The sequence below is a fragment of the Clarias gariepinus genome, chromosome 28, assembly GCF_024256425.1.
Source record: "Clarias gariepinus isolate MV-2021 ecotype Netherlands chromosome 28, CGAR_prim_01v2, whole genome shotgun sequence".
NCBI classification, from domain to species: domain Eukaryota; kingdom Metazoa; phylum Chordata; class Actinopteri; order Siluriformes; family Clariidae; genus Clarias; species Clarias gariepinus.
Window position 1 is genome coordinate 6,441,769 of NC_071127.1, and position 12,836 is coordinate 6,454,604.

The window sequence follows — 12,836 nt, forward strand, 5'->3', positions numbered from 1 at the left end:
TCGAGGTGTGACATGTTTATTTATTTATTTTTATTTAGTAGCCAAAAGGTAAGCTCCCGCCCCCGGCCAATAGACGTCTCTTGTCAAAAACGACGCGAAACCTTTTTTCGAACGAGGAGTTTTTAAACGAAAACCGTGCTTCTCCTGAACTATGCTGTGTTGAGGGGTCGTGAGAAAACTCTCGTGTGAGCCACCAATATAATCCACGATGAGGTCTTTCACAGTGTCGAAGTTGATTCGTTGACAACACTCGTACGACTGTGTGATGCCCTTAACACGCAGCACTACTTTAGATGCCCTAGTCTGATAGGCGTAGCTTTTAGGACCGGCAGAAACAAATTCTTTTATCGTATCACCATCCAATTCGTCCGTTAGTTGACCTAAATAATTACCCATCTCAAGAGGGGTCTCACCTTCTCTGGTTATATAGATCAGGCTATCGGTGTCATAATACAAGAATCGCTCTTGCAGCTGATCCAGGTAAGTAAAGAGGGTCATTCGGCCGTAGCCTGTTGTAAAGGCTGCAATAAAAACATTATCTTTTTGTTAGGGGGTGCGATACAGCGCTCGCCGTGTTGCCATTGTAGCATTCTCGTTTAGAGACGTTCTCGTTTAGGAAGCTGAAATAGTTAACGTTATGATTACCTGAAAACATGTAATTAAAGAAGATTTCAGGATCGCTTACGAGTTCGGTGTTAATCATGTTGGAGCACTGAGCGAATTTACCTCAGAAGCTGTTCAGACAAAGTTTAGCCACCTGTCTTTTGGCGGGATTAAAGGCGATTTTAGCCGCGTCTAACAGAATACCCTGATTAGTGTTATACTCGGCTACGTAACGCTGTTTACCCTCATCGTCCGTAACCTCAGATGGATAACCGCTCGCCTCTTGCTTGCCTTTTAAAAAAGTTTTGATGTAGCCTTTGAATAGGTCGGCACTCTTCTCATTAACATGCCATACCTCTGAGATCTCGGCTACCACATAGCCCTAATCTAAGGCGAGAGTAAACTCGGGCGTTATCCAGACCCCTTTCAACGCTCGTTCTTCGTCTGTGTGGGGGCAAGAACCTCGCTGGAAATTCAGACGTCCTTTCTCCGATCTATAAGGTAGAACCGGGAAAAATAAACCTCTGGGCGGTAAAAAACACTGGCTCTTATTAAACCGAAATAATCTTGAGGGTTTCCAAAATCCTCAAAAATTATTTCAGGATGACCTACGGGGTAAGGGAATTTATAATTCACATAAGGGTACAGTGAGGTCACGTCTACGTATCTCACGCTTTCAGTGGGGCCTGCTGTGTACCGCAATCTTACAGGGCAGGTCCGGCCACCGTACAATGCATCACGGGGGGGAGAGCGATTGAGGGGGATTAAAGCTCTTAAGAAAACTCTGCAGACCCTGATGGGTCTGTTTCATCTCTTCCCATGTATGTTCCCTTTATAGCTACAACTTTCACCCCGTGTACATGTTGTACAGTAGTTGATCAATTGGAATGGTTATTACCGTCGCGCTCACCGCCGCGTAAAAACGTCAGCGGCCAAAATAAATCAGTTGCATTTCAAAGTCATTCGTAAAATGGCCGCCAGGTGGCGCAAAGTGACATTTTCGCTCGTTGCCGTAAATACAACAGTGACCGTTATACAGCGTATCTCTGTATCGGTTTATTGTTATTTAAGTTCTGGATTATTTCAGGTACTTTAAACACATTGTTGGGTTGCTCATGTTGGCTCATATGAGATGTAGTTTACAAATGAACACCTGGTTGTGTTATTTTAACCCAACAACTGGTTTATTCATTATTCTTTCCTTTCTCCAAATATCAGCCTGCAGAATGTTTGAAATATTACTGTTTATTGTGTTACAGGTGTAGTTTTAAGAGTTGTTTAGGCAGGAATGCGTGTGTATGCAGCTCAAAACCTCCATCAGTTATTAAAGATAGCGGCTATTTAGAAAACATGCCCAGTGATTTCTGAGCTTCAGGAAATCTCCCGGCGCTCTGCGCATAACACCGGGCCAACTCATGTCGAAAATAATTTTTAAACGGTTTCTAAACGTGGGCTATTGTTTTTTTACTTATAATATTTGTTAATTCAATTTAAATGAGGTTTGGGCTCAGGACTTCGATTCGGCATCGTGATTCTCCTCTTTAATTTACTCCATAGTTTTAATCAGCGCTCAGCCGCATGCATGAAGTTTTCCAGAGCGCACCGGCAGAAGTAGACTAATGATTATGAACGCGTCGGGAAAACAGCAAGCAGACTGACTCTGACCATTTAAAAAAACGTTTTGCGTTTCTGACGCGCTCAAGTTCACCAAAAACAATACAGAGCAGCGCAGCGCAGCTTACAACACTTACAAAATCACAACACTTACAAAATCACAACGTTTTTTCGTTATTGTGAGTGCGCTTAAATAAAAGTTAAGTCTTATAAAGGCATGTAGTCTTATATAGTTTTATTATATAGTTTTTGCACATTAATCTGACACAGTTTTTCAGCCTGTCACGGCGTGCGCCCAAATCAATATCGCTCCTCGCTCACTAGTTAGGCGGCCTCCCCTTCAGACATGCGAAGCAGCGGGACCGCAGAATTACGCATGACTGGTGAGCTATCGTTGCTATCGTTGTCCAGGCTTGCTATAAAATACTCAGGGTTTGTTGGGCTACAGTGGATTTTACTACGCGCTGTGTATGCAGCGCGCGTGCAACAACGCGGAAGTGCGGCATGCAAGCAGGGCAAATGGAACGCGCCCCGGGGACTTCAAAGGAGCGAGAGGTGGGAGGGGGGCGGTACGGCCATCCGCGGAGAGCAGAGTCAGCGCGAGCAGACGAATGGCCATTGCACTCACACCGCGTAGTAAAATCCACTGTAACCCAACAAACCCCAATCATCACCAGCCGTGCCTTATTCCGTCATGTCATGTGGGCATTATAAGCTTTGTATTGAAAACTTCTAACTAAAAAGTGGCAGCTGGCACGCCTAAAAATAGACGCAGGTTATTTTTTTAATAGTCTAAATAAAAACCCTCCGTTTTAATTTCCTATAATCTAAAAAGCGCTCAACCGCACGCATAGTTTTCCCGAGCGCGAGGAATTTTTTTGTGCTAAATAATGTTTATGCAGTATAAGAATTCCTATTAATCCTGGGTTGTTCTTTTAGTGTCACTATAGTGCTTTACAATGCCTGACAACATTCAAATACAAATTATTCACCCTCCCCAGGTGTGAATCGGCTGTTCTCACCTATACATTTAGAGGAACTGAAATGCACTTCTCCCCACTTTAAAAACCTCTTGAATCTGAGGCTCTTCTGGAGACTTTTAGTGATTTCAATTTGTGTAATTTTAATCTCCTGGATTCTAGATTCTAAAGTTGACACTGTTACCTTTTTTAATCATTGGAATGGAAGAACTTGTTATTTTCCTTATGATAGCATAAATTGCATTGTTTTTAATCAGTCTATACACAATAATATTCGTTGGTATTTTTTTTTTAAAAACGGGTATGGGGGCTATCTTGGTTCAATAATCTCCGTGCCTGGTTTAGGTTTAGTATTCAGTGCGCATCTGTTATATTACAACTATCATAACACTCAAATACCTTCTATTGGGGGTTAAGTGACTGATGTGCCTAACATTTTTCAGCTGACCCTTTGTTTCACTGAAAACGACCGCGACACCCCTCTCTCTCTCACACACACACACACACACACACACACAGAGCCGACCAAATCATTAGCACGTCCCTCCCCCAAACAGCACAGACATTTACTTTCTATCCATTTACTTACACCTAAACTGAGTTGTTTGAGTAACATGGGTCGAACCCGTTACAAATCATAACACTCTCCTGCATTTCATTCTTATAATAACGCAAAAACACAAGCGGGGCTGAAAGACCGACATCTGCTGACGCAGTAGAACGTCCTAACACTGTTTTAATTTTATGGTCATTTATTTCAGTTAATAAATCTACTATAAATTTAAAGAACACAAGAAATAAGATGACACAAATCCATACACGCTTTTTTTCTAATTACAAGTGATAAAATCAAAAGGCTCACTGTGTTAACATTTATTGTGCTTAAATTTGATCCTAATAAGATTTGATTTAATTTAAATTTTAGAAAAGTGGCAGCTGGAACACCTAAAACAGATGCAGGATTATTTTTTTATAATCTAAATAAAAATGCTTTTTTAAACGTGGGCTATTGTTATTTACATGCAATATTTGTTAATTTAATTTAAATGGGGTTTGGTCTCCGGAATGTTGAGCATCAGGATCCTCTTCTTTACTTTCCTACGTAGAATCAGCTTAATCGCACGCATTAAGTTTTGTAAATTCGTTTAATGTTTAATAGTAAATAATGACCCCCGTTGCGCTGTACCACCGCTCGGAAAACCTTACGAAATACAAGTTTAGGACAATTATGATGATTTGCCACGGCGTGCGCGTGTGATGGGTGTACGCCCAAATCTACTATAACTACTCCCTCACTCCGTAGGCTCCCTGAATAGGCGGCAAAGAGACGGAGCCGGCTATTCGTGCCGGCTGGTGATAATTAACGTTAATATGATCTCGGGCTTGCTCCGCATTATAAAAGCAAGGCGCGGAGGTTTGTCTGATGTCTGGGAAGTACGTGATGTAATGGAGAATATAAAAAAAAGCATGTCAGTGGGGAGGTGTGACGCGCCCCAGAGACTTTAAACAAGGACACTAGAATTCCGCCCTTTGATCTCCGCGCTGAGGACAGCGCGAGAAAGAGCTGCGCGAGCTCCCGCGGCATCTACACTCCCGCACCGTGCCCGCCCTCGCAGCCCCGCTGCCGAAGAGGAAAAGTGTGGTTAGGTTTTTGCGTCAGCGAGAACTCGCGCCGGCCATCGACAGCGGGAGAAGCGCCGTCACGAGGGAGCGTGCAGGAGCGCTGCCTCCGCGTGCTCAGTTCTGCCACTTCGCGCACCAACACTTATCGTCAGCTGTGTGCCCGCATGCCAGTGTGGCACAGCCCCCGGAACTACACATGCACAACCTTTATCCCATTCTTTCCATTCTCCCTCCTTCAACACTTTCCTTCCCCATTTTACCTAAATAAATTAGCCTTTCCCGTAAGACCTCGCCTCGTGTCCGTGCTTTATGGTGCCGCCCGTGCAAGATGGGTCGAACCCGTTTACAGATCATAACAGTCTACTGCATTTCATTCTTATAATAACGCACAAACACAAGCGGGGCTGAATGACCAACATCAGCTTGACGCAGTAGAACGTCCTGACAATGTTATAATTTTTATGGTCATTTATTTTAGTTAATAAATCTACTATAAATTTAAAGAACACAAGTTATAAGACGACACAAAACCTTACACGCGTCTTTTCTAATTACACGTGATAAAATTTAAAGGCTCACTGTGTTAACATTTATTTTGTTTAAATTTGATCCTAATAAGATTTAATTTAATTTAAATTCTACATTTGTATCGTCATTTTAGTTCTGTGATTATAAATTTGTTTAACTACAATGTTTTACTTGATTTTGTCCGCTACTACCTGCAGTTCTAAAACTCTGTGTCTCATTAATCCAGCAGAGAATGAACTAAGGCATGAGGCGTCAGCCTGTAGTTATATAGCGCCACTCAACGGTAAAAGCCAGCAAACGCACAAAGCCAAACGGTACCGCCGAGCGCGGCGACGGTAGGACCTACATTCCGATTGATTAACCACTTTAAACGCCTCAGTTTATCCTCACTTTCCTCGTTCATGCACTCATACGTTTTATCCGTTAAAGAATTAACGTCCTGAGGAGAAAAACACTGTGTACAGCCGTGATAGAAACATCCTTGAAATTCATAAACTGTCTGCACCCCGTTTACCAGGGCACAGCCGTCTACAAAATACCGCCCCAACTTCTTTCTCGCCTTTGTTCAGCGCGTGTTGGATAAAGATGTTGTCGCTGAACATGATCCATTCTAACCATTAAATACCCGCGTTTGAGTACCTTTTACACTGCCTCCTATAATCGTCGGGCGATGGTATAGCGATGGTGCACTCTTCCAGGAATTGCGTGCGAAAAACAGACATACATGCAGACGCTATGGTTGCTGACTTAAAGGGGTCGACCCCCGCCTCTTCAATATACTCCTTTCTTAACAATGGCGCAGGCCGTCATGAGTATCTCTGTGTCGTTTTTACAATAACGCCTGGCTTCCTCCTGAAAATTGAAAGTGCCCTCGCACACAGTGCTATACCACGTCAGAAACTCACGTCTATGTTTCTCGCTCATCTGATCAACACCGTAATATTCGGGGTCTGGATAAGCGCCTACATAGTTCAGAGTCGCCTCAGAGCTGAAACGATGAGGAAAATAAACTTTCGCCTTATCGGTAAAACCCAGGGCTTTTGGAAGCTGTGACAGGGGGAAGGGGAGAAAAGACGCCGAATCTATGAATTTATGTTTATAATCAGGCCCTGTGAATAAAATCACTTTACTCCCTTGCATGACCTCTGATCTCAGGTTTTATGCCTTGTTCAATCATAGCATTGATTACAATGTAGCCGCCGAATCCTTTTGAATTATGAGCAATAAAGATGGCTCGGTTGTAGCGGGGTCTCCTGAAACGCAGAACGAAATCTCTAGCACAGTCAACTTCCTCAGCACACCACTCTTTACCCGACAATGATTTAGTGCTCACAAAAAACGGTGTGTGCGCGCCGTCCTGATTTGGAAAAGTTTTAAAATCCTAAAAGACGATTTTTCTAGTGTAACGTAAATCTGCGGGCATAGGGAGTATGTAACACAGGTGTTTATCTGTTTCTGAAGTAAACTCTGTTTTTTGGCCACAGATCAGACACTTAAAACCAGGGCACTCGTGAGGGTTTGAAGGTTTTGTCAAACTCACGGAATACAGTCTTTTGCACGTTAAACATTTCTTCACCGTATTGCATTGACTCGCGTAGGCACCAGCTTGCAGATGCCAATTTTTCACCTTATGCTTAGTTAAACAGTAAGGAGAGCGACATGATCTATTACATTGTCTACACGTTATATATCTCGATCCAAACACACGTTGCAGTGGCCTTTGCATGTATGTGAAAGGGCGTTTTCGTAACCCTTGTAACAGAATTCGCATACCTTATGGACACCTAGAAAGGCTGTGACATTTTTTAATCCATAGTAGTGGTTCTGAAACAGGAATAAAAACAACGTGGTGGATTTTTGAGGAGAAGAAGTTTGGAAATTAGCCAGGGTCTCTCTCCCCTCGGTTCTGTAAAATACTACAATTTTACATTCTAACACACGCTCGAATTTATGAATGTCCGAAAAAGTTACAGGGGTATGTTCAGACAACCCTGCCTTTGTCTGAATCTCCCAAGCGAGCGTTTTAGCTGCAGCATCAGTGATTTCAGGATGAAGTAAATGAGCAATGTTGATAGCAAAGCAGGAAGGATTCTCGACTATGTAAAGAAAGCTCTGGGTTTTTTTTAAGGATTTTGCAGTCCAACGTTTTTTGCAACAACCTCTTCCCGCCGTCTCGTTGATTTCTAACAATCTGTACAACAAGCTCTAGGGTTTTATCGCAAAATACAGACATGTTAGACTGTACCAGACGGTCTAGTAAATCCTGGAAAACCGAAAGATCGGCTCCTTCAGAGACCCGTAACATAGAAGAGAGACCGCTTCTCAGGCTCTCGCCTCTTAACTCTAACTGTAGCACGTCACCCTCGTGAGCGTATGAAAGCGCCATATCGACTATGTCATACATGCCAGCCATCATGTTCCCATAGAAAGTGCCGTAATCTGCTACATCACCCTGCGGTATATTTAATAATTGTTTTATTTCTAAATTATTAAATCATGACCTAATTACCACCCAGGGCTCGTTAGGAATGTTTTCCGCAGGGGGATTAATGATACTTTGATCATTAGAACAGGGATGATCAGCGGGGGGTTCTACTAATGAGGTGTCAAGATCAACACCTCCTCTTCCTACTTGCTCTGTTTCGACCTCTTGGTTATCGTCTACCGGTAAGTTTAAGGGGAGATAAGGGGCCGAGACAGAGCAGGGAGGATCTGCAGAGGCTCCCTCTACAAGATTATTTATGTTTGATAGTTGTAGTAACGTATTTTCTATTTGAGCGACTCGAGAAGCTAAAGACTCGGGGTTAGAAGCGTTACCTGATAATATTTGGTGACGTGAATGATCTGGTGCCGAATGGTGTTGACGTATGTCACCCTCGTCGTTTACAGACTCAGGCTGTCGGAGGGCCTTTATTTGATTTGTTAATGCAGATATTCTAATTGCAGCTAATTCCCTGTAAAGGTTACTTCATCATCTACCAGTACCTCTTCAGAGCTGCGTAAAGCGTTTGTTAGTTGTAGTAGCGCAGCTTCTATTTCAGAAAGCTGCAACGCCAGCGACTCATTATCTGTCGCTGGTTCATGGTGTGTTTCATTGTTTATAGAGTTTATGTTATGAGTAATTACAGAGTCTAGGCGGTGAAGGGCCCTTATTTGATTTATTAGAAGTTGATATTGTTGCTGATCAGCAATATTGTTATTGTTATTGTTGTTCGGAACCGTGGGATCGTTTAATGGTTGAATATGTAACTCTGGTTGTGAACCCCGTGAATCAGACGCATGTAAAGATTGATTGATTATCATCAATATTATTTACTATCTCATTCTCCATCTCTAACATTTCCACAAAGTCAATGGTAGCAACAACCATATCAGCATCAACATTTACATATGAGGCCATAGTTTTTCAACAACCCCGTGAACACAATAAAAAAAAAAACAAAAAAAAAAAACCACGCAGGCAGAATATAAGGAAAAAAAAATCAACGATGGTTCAACTGAAAAGTTGCCCTATACGAAATACCGACTGAGGTGAGAAGAAGTTCTTTCCGCTGAGTGTTCGGATGGTAGGGATGATACGGTCCTGAACTGCGCATGTAGCTCCTGTAGCTCCTTCGGCTTCTCCTTCTTTTTAGGCGTCTACGACTCTCTGTGAAGAAATAACAGATGAGGAAAAGAAATTAGGTCATGAAAAGTTTTGCACCGTGTGCGCTAAAGAACCAGGGCTTAGCCATGACCCTAAAAAAAAAAAAAACTCACCGTGAGCCGATGAAGAGGACGACGAACAAGTTCTCCGTCGGCGACGAGTGGATCGGGATCTCTCGCTTGACCTCTTCCGTTCACGGCGTGTTTGAAGAGGAGGCTCTCCCTGTCGCTCGGATTGTTCCACCGAGGTGCTGCTTTTAGAGGGGTTCGGCGTTTGTTCAGAGGTTTCCGTAGATACCTCGAGGGGTTCGGGGTCGAGGACGCTCAACAGTTCAGCGTCGTCTACTACTACCAAAGAAAGAAACAGTGTTCGTTATTATTATTTTTAAAATGCAACGCACCATCATGAAAATAATGATAATAAATAAATAAAAGTAATAATAAACCACTATAACTAGAATCAGACTGTAGCTGCTGCGGCCCGATAGGCGTAGACCGTGTCGGCTCAGCCATTTTAAAAATCAAAAAATAATGAAACTTTGTTTAGCTAAAACACTTTCTTAAGAAGATAGAAATAAAACTGAATACATATATACATTTACAAAAGAGATAAAAATCAAAAAACAACTAAAAACTCGTGAATATAAAAACAAGTTAATCTAGTTTCTACCTGGAGCCATAGCGATTATGTGAGAAGATCAGGTGCTCTCCGGACCCGCGATGAAATGACAGAGTTTTACGGTTTACCTTCTCTTCTACGTATTTTTTATACAACCCTTCTTATCACACCCCAAAGAACAAACACACACACACACACACACACTCACTAATATACATACAGACGGTCATAAAAAGCGTCAAGAAGTTTTAGACCCCTCTGGTAACTCTTTAACATACAAGTCGGTCATAAACACCCCAAACAGGCCCCCCTAACACTGTGATTGTTAACCCTAACTGAAAAAAGTATTTTAAAAATCCCCCAAAGATATAAAAAATAGCCTGTTTTGTTTTTTACTCTACTTTTGACTTTATAAGTATAGGTAAAAACAGTTAGGCCTACAACCCTTAGCCTTAGAGTAAAGTACGGCTAACCTAAACATTTTCATCTTAGGCGGTCATGAGACATCATACATTGATAACTCACGGGACATGGTTCACTTTTTTCTCCGTTATTAGTTTTTTTACTTTATTTATTATTATTATTATTATTATTATTTAAATTGTATTTTTCTTTTTAAGTAACTACATTTCTAAACCTATATATTTTTTATTTTATACGTATAAAACATTCGCTTTAAGATGAACGTTTCTAAATTTCGAAAACTGATGAGGAGGCGTGACTAAGTCGTCACTACTATATCTACCCAATCACAACTTCCGAAGGGGAAACTCCTTTGATTCATTCACTCGTTTGACAAACTCGTACCAGATGCGATTTCGCTGCTCAGACACTACACTCTCTTGACATCGGACAAGCTCGCGCAGACCTCGCTTTATTCTTTTTCTTAGACTCGCTCGCATGACCGCAACAACGCTTTATTCGCCTCATCGGAACCAATTTTTTCCTTCTTCAGCGACTCGGGGCTCTCGCCCTCTGGTAACGTTTATTCTTTTACTCTTTAACTAAATTAAAAAAACTAACAATAATAATAATAGTTAAACACATGCACCTTGAAATCGAGTCCACTCACCAAGCATATTTTTCAAATAAAAACACCCTGAACAAATTCTTATAATAAATACGTTTATATATATATATATATATATATATATATATATATATATATATATAAATATGTATATAAATAAAATAAATATATGAAAGAAATAAGTTAAATGAATGAAATAAATAAATGAATGAATAAAACCATGTCTAGCGCATAAGCATCGTTACACCCTTACCCCCCCCCCCCCTTTTTATCAAAAACTCCAAGCCATAAAAAATCCTAAAGGTCATTCAAAGGTCATAAAAAAGCAATAAAAGAGGCAATAAAACTGTCAAGATTCAGTTTGACGAAAGGTTGTTAGGTACTATTTTTTAATGTGCAGGGTAAAAGGTGTCCTTCACGATGCTACGGGCCCTTCGCAGACACCTTGTCTTGTACACTTCCTCAATGCCATGAAGTGGGGTACCAATGATGTGCTGGACGGTTTTCACCACCCTTTGGATGGAAATGGTCCGAAACAGAGCAGTTATTGTACCAGATTGTAATACAGCTGGTTAGGATGCTCTCTACTACACAACGATAGAAATTGTTCATTATGTCCTTAGAAAGGTGATTCTTCCTCAGTAATCTCAGGAAAAAGAGATGCTGGGAAGCTTTCTTGAGGAGACTAGAGGTATTAGTGAACCAGGTTACGTCCTCAGAAATGTGTATCTCCAGGAACTTGAAGTTAGTAAAACGTTCGACCATTGTCCAGTGGATGTAGAAAGGGGTGTGTGTGTTACCTCTTCTCCTTCTGAAGTCCACAATGAGCTCCTTGGTCTTACTGGTGTTCAGGAGCAGGTGATTGTCAGCACACCACTCAGCCAAGTGCATGACTTCAGCCCTGTAGTTGGTCTCGTTGTTGTCATTGATGAGGCCAATCACTGTTGTGTCATCAGCAAACTTAATTATGGTATTGGAACCATACATAGGACTGCAGTCATGCGTGTACAGTGTACAGGAAGCGGCTCAGTACACAGCCTTGTGGAACTCCAGTGTTCAGGATGATGGTTGAGGAAAGAATGTTTTTGGATTTAACATTTTGTGGTCTGTTGGTCAGAAAATCCAGTATCCAGCTGCATAGAAAGGTGTTGATTCCGAGATCAGCAAGCTTCGTAATCAGCCTGGAGGGGATGACTGTATTGAATGCAGAGCTGAAATCCACAAAAAGCATTCTTGTGTAAGAGTTCTTATTATCCAGGTGAGATAGAACTGTGTGTAGTGTTAGGGAGACAGCATCTTCAATGCTCCTATTCTCACGGTAGGCAAACTGATAATGGTCCAGTGTGGGTGGTAGGCTTTTCTTGTGGTGTGCTAGGACTAACCGCTCGAAGCACTTCATGAGTATGGGTGTAAGTGCAATTGGTCGGTAATCATTAAGGCACATGAGTTTGGAGTGTTTAGGCACAGGCACAATGGAGGTGGATTTAAAGCAAGTCGGCACTGTTGCTTGGGATAAGGACAGATTAAAGATGTCTGTCATGACCTCAGAGACCTCTGAGAGTGGTGACCCTTTTCAGGTCACCTCTGGACGCACTATAGGCCTGCGCATCTTCTGATCTAAAGGCAGCATTTCGGGCCTTGAGCAGGAGCCGAACTTCCCTATTTATCCATGGCCTCTGATTAGGGTATGTTGTAATCTGCTTTACAGTTGTTACACTGTCAATGGTGGCTTTGATGTGATCCAAAACATAAGAAGTATACAGATTAATGTCCCTGTGAGAGTCAGAAGTAGCTTGAGAGGCAAACCTACTCCAGTCTGTATGATGGAATCGGTCCTGAAGTATAGTGTCAGTCTCTTCAGTCCACACTCTGATGGATGTAATATCGATTATTGAAATGATAATTGATTAATCAGACTAGTATTGGCACAATTACTCAATAGCTCTTATTCAGGTGTCAGGTTTTAAATTTAGCTTGAGGTTGTTTTGTGTCTGTGATAACTAAGAATAAAGACAATAAAGATTAAAACTTTATTAAATAAACTGTCATGCATACTCAAGCCGCGACCGGCACTAGGACCCGGAAGTAATGCAGTCGCGAACCAGGAAGTATAAAAGGAGTAAACAAACCACGATTCAATGCTCAGTCATTGAGTTCAGCCCATGTCGGTTCTGGCTTTCCATCCATCGATTCG